General features: G+C 43.1%; 1 protein-coding gene across 1 annotated transcript in view; it reads left to right on the top strand.

Annotated features, from left to right (window-relative positions):
• Positions 1 to 17,198, top strand: part of SLCO3A1 (solute carrier organic anion transporter family member 3A1) — a 490,895-nt gene that overhangs the window by 36,618 nt on the left and 437,079 nt on the right. The gene's annotated exons all lie outside the window — the stretch shown is intronic.

Here is a 17,198-nt window from a genome sequence, read left to right on the forward strand (position 1 = left end):
AAAGGTACAAGACCAACTTATCTGAGAGAAGTTCTGGTAGACACAGAGAATAGGGCTGGTTTCAGGAAGTCCTTAGAACACAGGAAATACAACTGAGCACCGGCAAAGAACAAAAGGAAGCTACATAGTTATATAGGCCTAAACCAAAAGGCCTGATTGCAAATCCTACTCAGCTGTCCAGTTCCCACTCAGCAAGTCAGCTGCATTACCAGCACTAACCACAAGAGGGAGCCCCAAACTGGAATCTAATTCAAATGTATTCACAACATTTACCCCTGTTTTTTTGTAGCTTCCTTTCTGCTCTTGTCTTATTGTCTTTACCTTTGTTTGTGTGCCGTACAACAGAGTTTTGCTTTTCCATTGCCTCTCTTTATCTGTGAGTTTTCATCACACTCCCATCCAGTCCCTAACTGGGGGGAAAGGAATAAGATCATGACTTGTCAGGAGCTGAGCAGCAAGCAGATTCAGGCCTTTCCATGTTGAGGAGTATCCCTGAGGATATGGATAGCATAGGGCCCCCTAGCTTGTAAAGCAGCTTAGGCGCCCCGGTTCTCTGCTATCCCATAATCATCATAACAAGGCAGTTGTCTGAGACTTACATACATTTAAATGAATGGGAGATAACGTTTTGTAGTCATCTGCAGCAGCTAATAAATGTGTCCCACAACATACATTTCTCATTTCGTCAAGACTGGGCCAAGAAATATCTTAAGACTGATTTTTCAAAGGTTTTATGGACTGATGAAATGAGAGTGACTCTTGATGGGCCAGATGGATGGGCCAGAGGCTGGATCAGTAAAGGGCAGAGAGCTCCATTCTGACTCAGACGCCAGAAAGGTGGAGGTGGGGTAGTGGTATGGGCTGGTATCATCAAAAATGAACTTGTGGGACCTTTACGGGTTGAGGATGGAGTGAAGCTCAACTCCCAGACTTTCTGCCAGTATCTGGAAGACAACTTCATAAAGCAGTGGTACATGAAGAAGTCGGTATCGTTCAAGAACAACATGATTTTCATGCAGGACAATACTCCATCATATGCATCAAACTACTCCAGAGTGTGGCTAGCCAGTAAAGGTCTAAAAGATGAAAAAATAATAACATGGCCCCCTTGTTCACCTGATCTGAACCCCATAGAGAACCTGTGGTCCCTCATAAAATGTGAGATCTACAGGGAGGGAAAACAGTACACCTCTCGGAACAGTGTCTGGGAGGCTGTGGTGGCTGCTGCGCGCAATGTTGATTGTAAACAGATCAAGAAACTGACAAAATCTATGGATGGTAGGCTGTTGAGTGTCATCATAAAGAAAGGTGGCTATATTGGTCACTAATTTTTGGGGGGTTTTGTTTTTGCATGTCAGAAATGTTTATTTCTAAATTTTGTGCAGTTATATTGGTTTACCTGGTGAAAATAAACAAGTGAGATGGGAATATATTTGGTTTATAAAAAGTTACCTAATAATTCTGCACAGTAATAGTTACCTGCACAAAAAGATATCCTCCTAAGATAGCCAAATCTAAAAAAAACCCACTGCAACTTCTAAAAATATTAAGTTTTGATATTTATGAGTCTTATGGGTTGATTGAGAACATAGTTGTTGATCGATAATAAAACAAATCCTCTAAAATACAACTTGCCTAATAATTCTGCACACAGTGTTTTTCTTGAATTTTTACTTCTAGAGACTGTATTTTATTTTTTTTCTTGGTTAATCAGTTGCATGAGCTTTAAAGAGCATTCTGAGAGAATGTTGTCCCATTCCCTTTCAAATCCCTCTCCATAAACAGTAGTGGGCCTTTTTGTTAGCCGCAGTCCATGGGGGATCATTTTCTTTTCAATATACCGGTAATTAGTCAAGGTAGTTAAATCCCACCAAATTCTTAATCTGGTGCTCATCTGTTTTACCAACTGGTAACATGTTCTTAAACATTACTATGATTAATCAATTCTATTTGAGAATCTTTTGAAAAAAAGTGCAGAAACTTTACTCTGTCTCTATTATCCTGTGTGGCTCTAATTGATCAGCTGCAGTGTTATACAAAGTATACACGGGAATTTCAAGAATATATTCTGTCAGTGACCTCCTTTCTACTAAAAAAACAACTATTTTATTTTTTGTACTACATTTTATTTACAAAGGCAAGGATGTTCAATGGGAGCCAAGTTCTCCCCATCCTTTGCAAACATATTTATGAATTGGTGGGAGGAGACTAAGGCGGGCTTTGCACATTGCGACATCGCAAGCCGATGCTGCGTTGTCGCACGCGATAGTCCCCACCCCTGTCGCAGGTACGATATCTTGTGATAGCTGGCGTAGCGATAATTATCGCTACGCCAGCTTCACATGCACTCACCTGCCCTGCGACCGTCGCTCTGGCCGGCGACCTGCCTCCTTCCTAAGGGGGCGGGTCGTGCGGCGTCACAGCGACGTCACACAGCAGGCGGCCAATGGCAGCGGAGGGGCGGAGATGAGCAGGATGTAAACATCCCGCCCACCTCCTTCCTTCCGTATAGCCGCTGGCGGCAGGTAAGGAGATGTTCCTCGTTCCTGCGGCTTCACACACAGCGATGTGTGCTACCGCAGGAACGAGGAACTACATCGTACCTGTCGCGGCACCGGCATTATGGAAATGTCGGAGCCTGCACGAATGATACGATAACGACGCTTTTGCGCTCGTTCATCGTATCATCTAGGATTTACACACTACGACATCGCAAGTGACGCCGGATGTGCGTCACTTTCGATTTGACCCCACCAACATCGCACCTGCGATGTCGTAGTGTGCAAAGCCGCCCTAAGATCAATAATTCTAACAATCCTTTTCTTGACCACATTGAACTCTTTGCTAGATTCATAGATGACATTTTGATAATTTGGAAGGGAGAGGAATCCAAAGCCATACAGTTCATGGAATATGTCAATGACAATAATGAGAACCTCAAATTCACGTCACACATGGATCGGAAACAAATCTCATTTTTGGACATTCTCCTGATAGGTAATTATGAAAAATCCAAAGTGGACACCAGAATTTACAGAAAAAAATATTGCTGGAAATTCCCTTCTTTCTGGAAAAAGTTGCCATCCCAACCATGTCATTCGTAATATCCCGGCAGGAGAATATATACAGGCGAGGAGATGCAGCAGTACTGATGCTTCCTATGAGGAAGAATGCCGTATTATAGATAACCGATTTATTGCAAGAGGCTATCCTCCTGGATAGAGTAAAAAACATCAGCAACAAAAAACGAGAGAAGTATATTTACAGGACAGTTCCAGATATAAAAATCAAAATGAATAAAAAAAAGTGGTTTTCTCAACTCAGCACAATAACCAGTATGGAGAAATAATAAAAATAATCAAAAATAATTTGCGCATTCTCAAAACAGATAAAGTACTCAAATCAATACTGGACAGGGGCTGTAACTTTATACCGAGGAGAAGAATCACCTTATCTAATTTGTTATCACCAAGTGATCATACTAACAAAAAAAAATCCGCTGCAACTAACTGGTTATTCAACACAGGATCCCACAAATGTGGACAGAGATTATGTAATCTGTGTGGATATATGCGAAATATCAAAAAAATTCAAGTATACAGTGACAAATAAAGAATATGATATCAAGTCCTTTATAGATTGCAGCAGCACCTTTATTATTTACCTGATCACTTGTGAGTCCTGTCAGATGCAATATGTCGGGAGTACAACCCGGACATTAAAAAGACGAATATCGGAGCATCTCTATGATGTACATAATAGGAGTATGAGGAGCCCGTCAGGAGCATCACAGCACTTTTTAAACTTCCATAATGGCAAAGTCGGATCATTTAGAGTCAATGCCATCGAGAAAATTACAGTAGAGAGGAGGGTGACAGAATGCGGCAATTGCACACCCGAGAAGCAATGTGGATTCTTAAATTAGAAACAAGAATTTCAAAAAGGATCAAAATTAAATCAGACCTCTCTTATATTTAATAACTATGAACAGCACTACTGTGGTTATAAGGAATGTATTGTATTATATTCACGTATATTTCCAATATTTCCAACAGGTTAATACTTCTAATATGTTAATAGCCTCAGTATGTTATTTTTTCATTTCATTTCATCTAATCTTTTTTATTTCTTTTTTATTTCCTGTCTATCATTTGGTATAAAAGGGTTTGATGTTAGTCTACAAGTATGCTATCAGTAAGGACTGTATAGTCTGGAACGCGTAAGCAATCCCTACCCTAGGGCATGGACTCATATTTTATCATGTACCAGACCTTTTTAAACGTATGGATTAAAAAATTAGATTTTGTCACTGGATATGTTGCTGGATTACCTGCCCTTTTCTTATTTCAACCACTGTATACAGATATATGAGTGTTTTATATATACATATACATATATATATATATATATATATATATATATATATATATATATATATATATATATACACTGTGTATGTATATATATATATATTTATATATATATATATATATATATATACACCATATATATATATATATATATATATATATATATATATGTATATATATATATATTTATACACTATATTATGAAACTAAGTATACCTTTCACATTTTGTAAATATTTTATTATACTATTCGTGGGACACCAAAGAAGATATGACTCATTGATACAATGTAAAGTAGTCAGTGTACTGCTTGTAACTGTAAATTTGGAGTGCCCGCAAAATAATTTAACTCACAGCCATTAATGTCTATACTGCTGTAAACAAAAGTGAGTACACCCCTAAATGAAAATTGCCAAATTGTGACCAAAGTGTCAGTATTTTGTGTGCCAAGCATTATTTTCAAACACTGCATTAAAATCTTTTGGGCATGGGGTTCACTAACACTTCACAGGAGCCACTGGAATCCTCTTCCACTCTTCCATGACAACATAACAGAGCTAGTGAATGTCAGAGACCTTGAGCTCTGCCACCTTATATTTGAGGATGCTTCACAGATATTCAATAGGGTTTATGTCTGGAGACATGCTTGGCCAGTCTAGCGCCTTTACCCTCATTTTCTTTAGCAAGGCAGTGGTCATGTTGGAGGAGTATTTGCAGTCATTATCATGTTGGAATAGTGATCTGCAGCAAAGTTTCAAGTCAGTTTCAAGTTTAAAGTTAGGGGAATTTCTCTGCATCAGTACATGTTGGCATTCATGGTTCCCTCAATGAACTGTAGCTCCCCACAGCCAGCAGCACTCATGCAGCCCCAGAGCATGACACTCCCACCACCATGCTTGATTGTAGGCAAGACACATTTCTTTTTGAACTTCTCACCTTCTTGCTGCAACACACGTTTACACTACCTGAATCAAATAAGTTTATCTTGGTCTCATCAGACCCCAGGACATGGTTCCAGTAATTCATGACCTCTAGCTGGGTTTACACACTGCAACATCGCAAACGACATCGCTGTAACGTCACCGGTTTTGTGACGTTACAGCGACCTCCCCAGCGACATTGCAGTGTGTGAAACCTATCAGCGACCTGGCCCCTGCTGTGAAGTTGTGATCTCTACAAATCGTTCAGGACCATTCCTAGGTCCTTTGTTTCCCGCTGTGCAGCATGCATCGCTAGCAAGTTTCAGTGTGTAAAGGGGACTTTACAGCGACTCCGCGGCTCTGTCTGTGTAGCGTCCTGATTAGCGGTCACCTGTGAAGGATTCACCGGTGACCGCTAATCCCCCGAGTGACTGAAGTGTCCCCCCCTCTCTCATACTCACCGATCCCCGATCACCGGCGCTGCACGGCGTTCACACTGCTCCGGCGGCTTTTCCTTTTTTGAAAAAGCCGGCCGCTCATTAAACAATCTCGTATTCCCTGCTTTCCCCGCCCACCGGCAAATGTGATTGGTTGCAGTGAGACACGCCCACACGCTGAGTGACAGCTGTGTCACTGCACCCAATCACAGCAGCCGGTGGGCGTGTCTATACTGTGCAGTAAAATAAATAAATAAATAATTAAAAAATCCGGCGTGCGGTCCCCCCTATTTTAATACCAGCCAGATAAAGCCATACGGCTGCAGGCTGGTATTCTCAGGATGGGGAGCCCCACGTTATGGGGAGCCCCCCAGCCTAACAATATCAGCCAGCAGACGCCCAGAATTGCCGCATACATTAGATGCGACAGTTCTGGGACTGTACCCGGCTCTTCCCGATTTGCTCTGGTGCGTTGGCAAATCGGGGTAATAAGGAGTTATTGGCAGCCCATAGCTGCCAATAAGTCCTAGATTAATCATGTCAGGCGTCTCCCCGAGATACCTTCCGTGATTAATCTGTAAATTACAGTTAAAAAACACACACCCGAAAAATCCTTTATTAGAAATAAAAAACACTAACAAATTCCCTCATTACCAATTTATTACCCACAACAAAGCCCTCCTTGTCCGGCGTAATCCACGATCCTCCAGCGTCGCATCCAGCTCTGCTGCATGCAGGTGACAGGAGCAGCAGAAGACACAGCCGCTCCTGTCACCTCCACGCAGCTAATGAAGAGAGCGCTACTCACCGCCGCTCCGGTCAGCTCCACGCAGCAAATGAGGTGAGTAGCGCGATCAGCTGAGCTGTCACTGAGGTTACCCGCGGCCACCGCTGCATCCACCGCTGGATCCAGGTAACCTCAGTGACAGCTCAGCCGATCACACGGCTCTCTTCATTAGCTGCGTGGAGGTGACAGGAGCGGCTGTGTCTTCTGCTGCTCCTGTCACCTGCATGCAGCAGAGCTGGATGCGACGCTGGAGGACCGTGGATTACGCCGGACAAGGAGGGCTTTGTTGTGGGTAATAAATTGGTAATGAGGGAATGTGTTTGTGGTTTTAATTTCTAATAAAGGATTTCTTCGGGTGTGTGTGTTTATTTACTGTCACTTACAGATTAATCATGGAAGGAATCTCGGGGAGACGCCTGACATGATTAATCTAGGACTTATTGGCAGCTATTGGCTGCCAATAACTCCTTATTACCCCGATTTGCCAACGCACCAGGGCAAATCGGGAAGAGCCGGGTACAGTCCCAGAACTGTCGCATCTAATGTATGCGGCAATTCTGGGCGTCTGCTGGCTGATATTGTTAGGCTGGGGGGCTCCCCATAACGTGGGGCTCCCCATCCTGAGAATACCAGCCTGCAGCCGTATGGCTTTATCTGGCTGGTATTAAAATAGGGGGGACCGCACGCCGGATTTTTTAATTATTTATTTATTTATTTTACTGCACAGTATAGACACGCCCACCGGCTGCTGTGATTGGGTGCAGTGACACAGCTGTCACTCAGCGTGTGGGCGTGTCTCACTGCAACCAATCACATTTGCCGGTGGGCAGGGAAAGCAGGGAATACGAGATTGTTTAATGAGCGGCCGGCTTTTTCAAAAAAGGAAAAGCCGCCGGAGCAGTGTGAACGCCGTGCAGCGCCGGTGATCGGGGATCGGTGAGTATGAGAGAGGGGGGGAAATCACCAGCAAATGAGGTGAGTAACGCGATCAGCTGAACTGTCACTGAGGTTACCCGCGGCCACCACTGCATCCACCGCTGGATCCAGGTAACCTCAGTGACAGCGCAGCCGATCACACGGCTCTCTTCATTAGCTGCGTGCAGGTGACAGGAGCGGCTGTGTCTTCTGCTGCTCCTGTCACCTGCATGCAGCATAGCTGGATGCGACGCTGGAGGACCGTGGATTACGCCGGACAAGGAGGGCTTTGTTGTGGGTAATAAATTGGTAATGAGGGAATGTGTTTGTGTTTTTAATTTCTAATAAAGGATTTTTTCAGGTGTGTGTGTATATTTACTGTCACTTACAGATTAATCATGGAAGGAATCTCGGGGAGACGCCTGACATGATTAATCTAGGACTTATTGGCAGCTATTGGCTGCCAATAACTACTTATTACCCCGATTTGCCAACGCACCAGGGCAAATCGGGAAGAGCCGGGTACAGTCCCAGAACTGTCGCATCTAATGTATGCGGCAATTCTGGGCGTCTGCTGGCTGATATTGTTAGGCTGGGGGGCTCCCCATAACGTGGGGCTCCCCATCCTGAGAATACCAGCCGGCAGCCGTATGGCTTTATCTGGCTGGTATTAAAATAGGGGGGACCGCACGCCGGATTTTTTAATTATTTATTTATTTACACGGCACACGGAGCCGCGCGGCATTAAATGAAGTCGGGTGAAGTTCACCTGCTTTTTTGACACGTCCCCAACGACCAGCTAGTTGCTCTGCAGGTCCGGATCGCTGTTAGGTCGTTGGCCAGGTCTGCCTGTTTGACAGCTCACCAGAGACTTTGTAGCGATCCCGGCTAGGTTGAGATCGCAGGTTGGATCGCTAGAAAGTCTCAGTGTGTAAACCCAGCTTTAGTCTGCTTGTCTTCACCAAACTGTTTGCAGGCTTTCTTTTGCATATTTTTTAGAAGAGGCTTACAACTGGGATGACATCCATGCAGATCAATTTAATGCACTGTCTGACATTTGTTCTGAGCACTGACAGGCTGACCCCACAACCCTTTATCCTCTGTTGCAATGCTGGCAGCACATCTATTTTGAAAAGGCCTCTGAATATGATGCGGAGTGCATGCACTCAACTTCTTTGATCGACCATGCCAAGGCCTGTTCTGAGTGGAACCTGTTTTGTTAAACTGATGTATGTTTTGGCTACTGTGCTGCAGCTCACTTTCAGGGTGTTCTATCTTCTTATAGCCTAGGATAGAAAGTTCTTTGCTATGAGGAGCCATGTTGAACTTCCAGTGACTAGTATCAGAGAGTGTGAGAGTAATAACACCAAATTCAACACACCTGCTCCCCATTCACACCTGAGACACTGTAATACCAATGAGTGACATGACACGGGGAGGGAAAATGGCTAATTGGGCACACAGTTTGGCCATTTTCACATAGAGGTGTACTTACTTTTGTTGCCAGTGGTTTAGACATTTAGGCTCATCAAATTCACACTGTTATACAACCTGTACACTGACTACTTATTTACAGCAAAGTGTCATATCTTTAGTGGGTATAATAAAATATTTACAAAAATCTTAGGGTTGTACTCGCTAATGCTAGGTACAAAGTATTTGTGAAGTATAAAGAAAATGATACATGGTTTTCTAAATAATTTAAAAATATACGTAAAACTGAAAATTGTGATGTGCATTTGTATTCAGCCCCCTGTAGTTTGATACCCCTATGCGAAGTTCTGAGTGACCAATTGCCTCCAGAAGTCACTTAGTAAATTGAGTTTACTTGTGTGTAATTTATTGTCAGTATAACTACAGCTGTTCTGTGAAGGCCTCAAAGGTTTGTTTGAGAATATTAGGGATCAAACAGCATCATGAAAACCATTAAACACATTGAGTAGGTGAAGGATAAAGTTATGGAGATGAGCACAATAGAATTAGGTTTTAAAAATAAATAGCCCAAGCCCTGAACATCTCAGAGCATTGTTTTATCCATCATTCAAAAATCGAAGGATTATGGCACAACTGGAAACTTAACAAGACATGGCCGTTCACCTAATCTAACATCCTAACCAAGGAGAAGATGAATAAGAGAAGCAGCCAAGAGGCCCATGATCACTCCGGAGGAGCTGTAGAGAGCCACAGCTCAGGTGGGAGAACCTGTCCACAAGATAGCTATTAGTCATATACGGTACTCCACAAATCAGTCCTTTATGGAAGAGAGGCAAAAATAAGGCCATTTTTGAAAGCAAGCCATAAGAAGGCCTATTTGTAGTTTGCAAAATGCCATTTAGGGGACACGGCTAGTATGTGAAAGAAGGTGCTCTGGTCAGATGAGACCAAACTAAAACTTTCTGGGCTAAATGCAAAACGCTATGTGTGGCAGCAAACTTACACTGCACATCACCTTGAAAACACCATCTCTACTGCCAGGTGCTGTGGAAATCGGGGTAATAAGGGGTTAGTGCCAGCTCACAGCTGTCATTAAGCCTTTGATTAGTGATGGGAGGCATCTATGAAACCCCACCATTACTAATCTGTAAAAAAGAAATAAACACAAAAAATCACTTATTTGAAATAAAATACAAAAACCCACCCTCTTTCACCCCTTTATTAAGTCACAAAACACCCAGGTCCAACGTAATCCACACAAGGTCTCATGACCATTACAGCTCTGCTATGTCTGAAATGACAGCGTCGGGCATAGAATCACTTTGAGATTCAGGCAGAGAATGAGCCGCAGTGATGAGCGGTGACGTCACTTAGGTTATTTGCGGTCACAGCTGGATGTAACAAGAAATACTCTTTCTCACCTTTATTAACGCCCAAAACACCCAGTTCTGCCGTAATCCACACAAAGTCCCACAACAATTTCAGCTCTGCTATATGCTAAAGGCACAGTGCACGGGCACAGAACATATATGCACACTTTGGGCTTCAAGCAGAGAATGACTGAGCCACAGCAATGAGCGGTGATGTCACTCAGTTTATTTGTGGTCACAGCTGGAGGTTCCCAAGGACCTCCACCTATGACGACATGTAACCTGACCTCAGGTGACCTCATTAAGCTCAGTGATCTCACCTTAGGTAAGGTCAATGAGTTCACAGACCTGCATCTCCTGGCAGAAAATCACATTTTTTTTGCAAAGAGATGCAAATTTACTGCTGAAAATGATACACCATATTACTGCACCAAATCTGCATCTTCTGGCAAAAAAAAATGGCATCAGAACACAATGCGGTTTTGATGCGATATTTATGGGGTTTTTTCCCAGGAGTTTCAGATTTTGTGAAAGAACATGGTGTTAAAATTTCAGCACCAAATCTGCATCTTTTGGCCACAAAGGCAAAAAAATGGTTTTGCCGCCGTTTCGGTGCAGTTTTCTGCAAGGAGGTGCTAGTTTGGTGCTGATATATCTGCCCCAGAATTCAGCAAAATCTTTGAGAAATCAACCAAGATAGTGAGCGGCGATTTTGCCCTAACAAGAGTATTCATCCTGCTACTGTGTCTGTTTAGACACTTGCTGCTCACAATTAAAGAGGAAGGTTTGCATGTGGACCAGCTTGAGGCCTGCAACACACATTCGTAGAAAACGTGCGTGTTTGGTCCGTTTCCGTATATACCGGAGACACGGCCAAACGTGCACCAATGTTATTTAATGTTTGAGGACACGTGCGTTTTTCATTAAGGTCCGTGGGTCCATGTGCGTGCTACGTTAGTGTCTCCATTTTGCACGGAAGCATGTCCGTTTTCAGCACGCAACACGCAGCACGGACCCAATGAAAGTCAATGGGTCTGTGCGCACGTCCGAGTGACACGGACGCATCTCTGTTCCCTGTACGTTTTGTGCTTTTTTCATGTGATGTCGGTCTTTTTTCTTTTTCCGTTTCATTCTCTCCCTCAGTCCGTCGGTCGGTCTCTCTCTATGTCTGTCGGTCGGTCTCTCTGTCTTATCTGTCCCTCTCGCTGTCTTTCGGTCAGTTCCCCCCCTCTCCCATACTTACCGTTCCCCGATCTCAGGCGCGGCGCTGCACGGCTGTTATAATAACTCCGGCGGCTTTTACTATTTTGAAAAAGCCAGCCGCTCATTAATCAATCTCGTATTCCCTGCTTTACCCGCCCACAGGCGCCTGTGATTGGTTGCAGTCACACACGCCCACCACGCTAAGTGACAGCTGTGTCACTGCACCAAATCACAGCAGCTGGTGGGCGTGTCTATACTGTGCAGTAAAATAAATAAATAAATAATTAATAAAAACGGCGTGCAGTCCCCCCCAATTTTAAAACCAGCCAGATAAAGCCATACGGCTGAAGGCTGGTATTCTCAGGATGGGGAGCTCCACGTTATGAGGAGCCCCCCAGCCTAACAATAACAGCCAGCAGCCGCCCAGAATTGCCGCATACATTGGATGCGACAGTTCTGGTATTGTACCCGGCTCTTCCTGATTTGCCCTGGTGCGTTGGCAAATCGGGGTAATAAGGAGTTAATGGCAGCCCATAGCTGCCACTAAATCCTAGATTAATCATGTCAGGCGTCTCCCCGAGATACCTTCCATCATTAATCTGTAAGTTACAGTTAAAAAACACACACACACCCGAAAAATCCTTTATTAGAAATAAAAAACACTAACAAAGTCCCTCATCACCAATTTATTAACCCCGACAAAGCCCTCCATGTCCGGCGTAATCCATGGACCTCCAGCGTCGCATCCAGCTCTGCTGCATGAAGGTGACAGGAGCTGCAGAAGACTCCGCCGCTTCTGTCAGCTCCACGCAACAAATGAGGTGAGTAGCGCGATCAGCTGCTGTCACTGAGGTTAATAGCGGCCACCGCTGGATCAAGCGGTGGCCGTGAGTTACCTGACTGACAGCAGCTGATCGCGCTACGCACCTCATTTGTTGCGTGAAGCTGACAGGAGCGGCGGAGTCTTCTGCAGCTCCTGTCACCTGCATGCAGCAGAGCTGGAATAAAGCAGGGAATACGAGATTGATTAATGAGCGGCCGGCTTTTTCAAAATAGTAAAAGCCGCCGGAGTTTATATAACAGCCGTGCAGCGCCGCGCCGGAGATCATGGAACGGTGAGTATGAGAGAGGGCTACTCTATTCAGTCACTCAGGGGATTAGCGGTCACCGGTGAGTCCTTCACGGGTGACCGCTAATCAGTACGCGGCACACAGACAGAGCCGCGGCATGACAATGAAGTCGGGTGAAGTTCACCCGAGTTCATTCTCATCGTGCAACTCTGTCTGCTGTTTGCCGACATGTATCAACGACATTGTGCATCACACACACACACACACGGAACATTTCACACAGACAACACACACACATGTCAGTTATTTCACTCACGCACACACGGACATTCCACAGGCATAGACGGCTAGCATACGGGATACACATGCAGGCCACACATACCATAAAAACGGACCTAAAAAACGGAAAATGGACCCGAAAAACGGCCCGTTTTACACGGACGAGGTTTTAACGGATGTGTGTGTTCGGCCTGAGAAAGAAAGTACACAGGGCACTATGTGATTGCATATCCTGACTGCTTGCTCTGGAAACGTTGCTGTTTAGGCATGTGAACACTGAGGCTTTTCGCAACCTCATGATGGCAGCCATCCCACGGTACTCGGTCTCCAGTCACCACTATATATCCCCGGTATGCCGTCTTACACCTCCACATGTCCCATTACATCTCATATGCCCTGACCAACACAGTTAGGTTGCAATAACAGTTTACCTATAAAAGGACTGTAAAGTGATATACCCTACCTATATACCTCTAATTCAAAACTATCCTTCCTCCAGCAATTATCCCTACACTGAATTCAGCTAACAGTGGAATTACTAGGTAATAGAATAGATGTAGGCCTGAAAAGGACTTTAAGTTTTTGGCTGCAGCAGCAAGGACTTTAAGGCAATAATCCTTGCCTAGATGGCTTTAATACACTATCTCCACCAACTCTCCCTATACCAATTGCAGTGGTATTATAAAAAATAGAAAAGATTGGAATTTTCCCTGAAAATGACTTTTGAGTTACTCTAGCAGCAGCAAGGTCTGTAAGGATAGAATCGCTGCATACATGCCTCTAATACACTATCTCTTCTCCAGCAGCTCTTCCCATACTCATTGAAATGAAGAGCAATATTATTTGAAAATATAAAAGATTTGAATTATCCCTGAGAAAATACTTTTGGGTTAACATAGCAGCAATAAGGTCTGTAAGGCTGGAATCACTGCATACATCACTCTAATACACTATCACTTCTCCAGCACTCTCCCTCGACTAATTCCAGCTAAAAGTAATATTATTCCAAAATAAAATACATTTTAATTAGCTCTGAATAGGAGTTTTGGGTTAACGTAGCAGCAGCAAGGTCTGTAAGACTAGAATCCCTTCCTGCATACCTCTAATACACTATTCCTTTTCCAGTAGCTAGCTCTACACTAATTGCAGCTTAGAGCATAATTATTGGAGACTAGAATACATTTGAATTAGCCCTGAAAAGTACTCTTGTGTGATCGTAGAAGCAAAACATTTTTAATGCTAGAATCCCTGTCTATACCGTTCATACACTATCCCTTCTCCACCAGCTCTCCCTATACTAATTGCAGCTAATAGCAGTATAATTGAAAAATAGCATAAATTTGCATTTGCACTGAAAATAATTTTGGGGTTAACATAGCAGCAACAAGGTCTGTAAGTCTAGAATCCTTGCCTACATGCCTCTAATACACTATCCTTTCTCCACTAGCTCTCCCAACACTAATTGCCGCTAAGAGTGGTATTATTAGAAAACAGAATAGATTTGAATTAGCTTTGAAAAGGACCTTTGGGTTAGAATTTCTGCCTAGATGCTTCTCCAGCAGCTTACCCTACACTAAATGCTGATAAAACCAGTATTATTATAGAATAGATTATTACGTAGCAGCAGCAAGGTCTGTAAGGTTAGAATCCCTACCTATATGCCTCTAATACACTATCCCTTCTCTAGCACCTAGCCCCACATTAACTGCAGCTAAGAGTGTTGTTATTACTAGAGAATAGAATACATTTGAATTTGCTCTGAAAGGGACCTTTGGATTATTATAGCAGCAACAAGGTCTGTAAGGCTAGAATTTCTGCCTACTTCTGTCTAATAAACTATCCCTTCTACACTAGCTCTTCCTATTGCAGCTAAGAGCAGTATAATTAGAAAATAGAGTTGATTTGCATTAGCCCATAAAGACATCTGCATTAACATAGCAGCAGCAAGGTCTGTAAGGCTAGAATCCTTGCCTAGATGCCTCTAATATGCTACTCTTTCTCCAGCAGCTTGCCATTCAGTAAGTGATGATAACAGCGGTATTATTATAGAATAGATATTTTTACATAGCAGCAGCAAGGTTTGTAAGGCTAGAATCCTTGCTTACATATCTCTAATACACTATCACTACTACAGCAGCTAGCCCTACACTAATTGCAAATATGAGTTATCTCATTACAGGATATAATAGATTTTTAACATTGCAGCAGCAAGGACTGTAAGGCTAGAATTACTCTAATACACTGTACCTTCTCCAGCAGAAGCTCTCCCTACACTATTTATCGGTACAGTGCGCGGAGCATGATGTTCCCAAGGCTTATATAGATGTGATGATGCGTTGTGGCCACCAAATCACAGTAGTGCCAATTGCCAACATTGCTGCTGGTAATGCCAGTTGCCAAAACGGCTCAAAAACAGCTACAAAACATGAGGGGTGGGGACTTGAGCATGGCACCTGAGTATAACGATACTCAGTTGAGTACTGAGCTTCTTAAGCTCCCTGATGCTCGATCGAGTACAGAGTAGTACCAGCATGCTTGCCCAATGACTACTGGATATATATTGGTGGGAAGTATCACTTTTTATTTCTAAAATAAGGCTGCTTTCACACTACGTTTTTTTAACATGCGTCATGAACGTTTTTTTGCTGTAAAAGCGGATCCTGCTTTTACAGCAAAAAAAAACGCATGCAAACGCATGTGTTATTTTGCAGGATCCTGTCACGTTATGTTTATGGGCAGGCATTGGAGTCATGTGATCGAGAGTCAGTGAAACTGAACGTGATAGACTGGGAGCCGGCTTCTGACAGCTGCAGAGGCTCGTAACCAAGGTAAACATCGGGTAACTTGCTTGGATACCCGATATTTATCTTGGTTACAAGCATCCGCAGCTGCTAGGATCCGGCTCCCTGCACACGTAACCAATGTAAACATCAGGTAACTAAGAGAAGCGCTTTGCTTGGTTACCCGATATTTATCTTGGTTACGAGTGTCCGCAGCTCTCAGGCGGGGAGAGAGAGAGGAGAGGGAGAGAGGGAGGAGGAGAGAGACAGAGAGGGAGGAGGAGAGAGACAGAGAGGGAGGGAGAGACAGACAGAGAGGGAGAGAGACAGGGAGGGAGGGAGAGAGAGAGACTGATCACCCGAGGCTGGTTTCTGGGCATGCTCAGTAGAGCAAGCAGGATCCTGTCTATCAGCATGCCAGCGTTCACCTGCGTTTGCATGCTGTTTAGTCAGGATCCAGCAATTTGCAGTATTTGGACACAGCTCAAAAACGCTACAAGTAGCGTTTTTGAAAAATGTTAAAATACTGCAAGTCGCTGGATCCTCACTATAACGCACGCAAACGCATGTGAACGCATGTTGACGCGAGTCCATTGCAAATGCATTGAAATGAAAACGCATTTGCACTGAATCCTTTTTTGTGTTTAAAAAACGTTCAGGACGCATGTTAAAAAATGTAGTGTGAAAGCAGCCTAACATAATCTTCTTACTCTCGCTCTTTCCAAGAATGTTGCTTCTATTAATTGAAGAAATCCTATTTTTCCACTTAAATTTACATATCTGATTTACCACATGCTTTTCATTGCTAAAACTCTTATAGCTTCAAAACGAGAATCTAATTACCTATCAACACTACCCTACATTTCCCCTATGTCATAACCACTGCTCACTTTTTCCTCAAAATGTTATTTCGACATTAGAACATCCATATATTGTCACAACTATCATTAGCTTTATGAGTGTGTTACCCTATTGCTCTGTCTTTCCTTGCATCACTCGTGCCTTCTCCTTCCCACTCACCATTTTCACATATTGATTTAATTTTATTATTCAAAATAAAAACTATATGCAACTTAAAGTAACATTAAAAAATGTGTGCAATCACCTCCTATACAGAAGCTGCCAACCAACTTTCCAGGCCATTGAAAGACAATTTTTTTCCAAATATGTAAGAATACACCACTCACTTTAGAAAAAAAAGAACTTGAAAGTGTTTAGCAGAGGTTGCATTGGAGAAAACCTATACTTCTATAACTGTTATGACATTGTGGTGTTTCTGGTAAGCTCATATTCAGATTCAGTAGCAAGCCCCAGCAAAACACAATTCTACTGGAGTTAATTTTAAAGACACTTTTCAGTAGATTTTATATCTTATAGGTTAATTTACAAATATATATTAGATCTTAATCTCCTATAATCAAGACTTTTCAGACTTTAAAGAGCACAAGTTGCCAGGATTTTCAAACATAACTTAAAGTCAGTGATATACTGGCACTATCATGCTGATTCTATACAAACCTTTAGTTGTGATATTGGATGTATAGGTTTTGAAACACAGGCAAGTAAAGTTTGTAAAATGAACAATTTTGATTGGCAGCAGCTGCCGATCAGCTAATACCTGCGGTGGGTTTTGA

This window comes from Anomaloglossus baeobatrachus, chromosome 4, assembly GCF_048569485.1.
Source record: "Anomaloglossus baeobatrachus isolate aAnoBae1 chromosome 4, aAnoBae1.hap1, whole genome shotgun sequence".
Lineage (NCBI taxonomy): Eukaryota > Metazoa > Chordata > Amphibia > Anura > Aromobatidae > Anomaloglossus > Anomaloglossus baeobatrachus.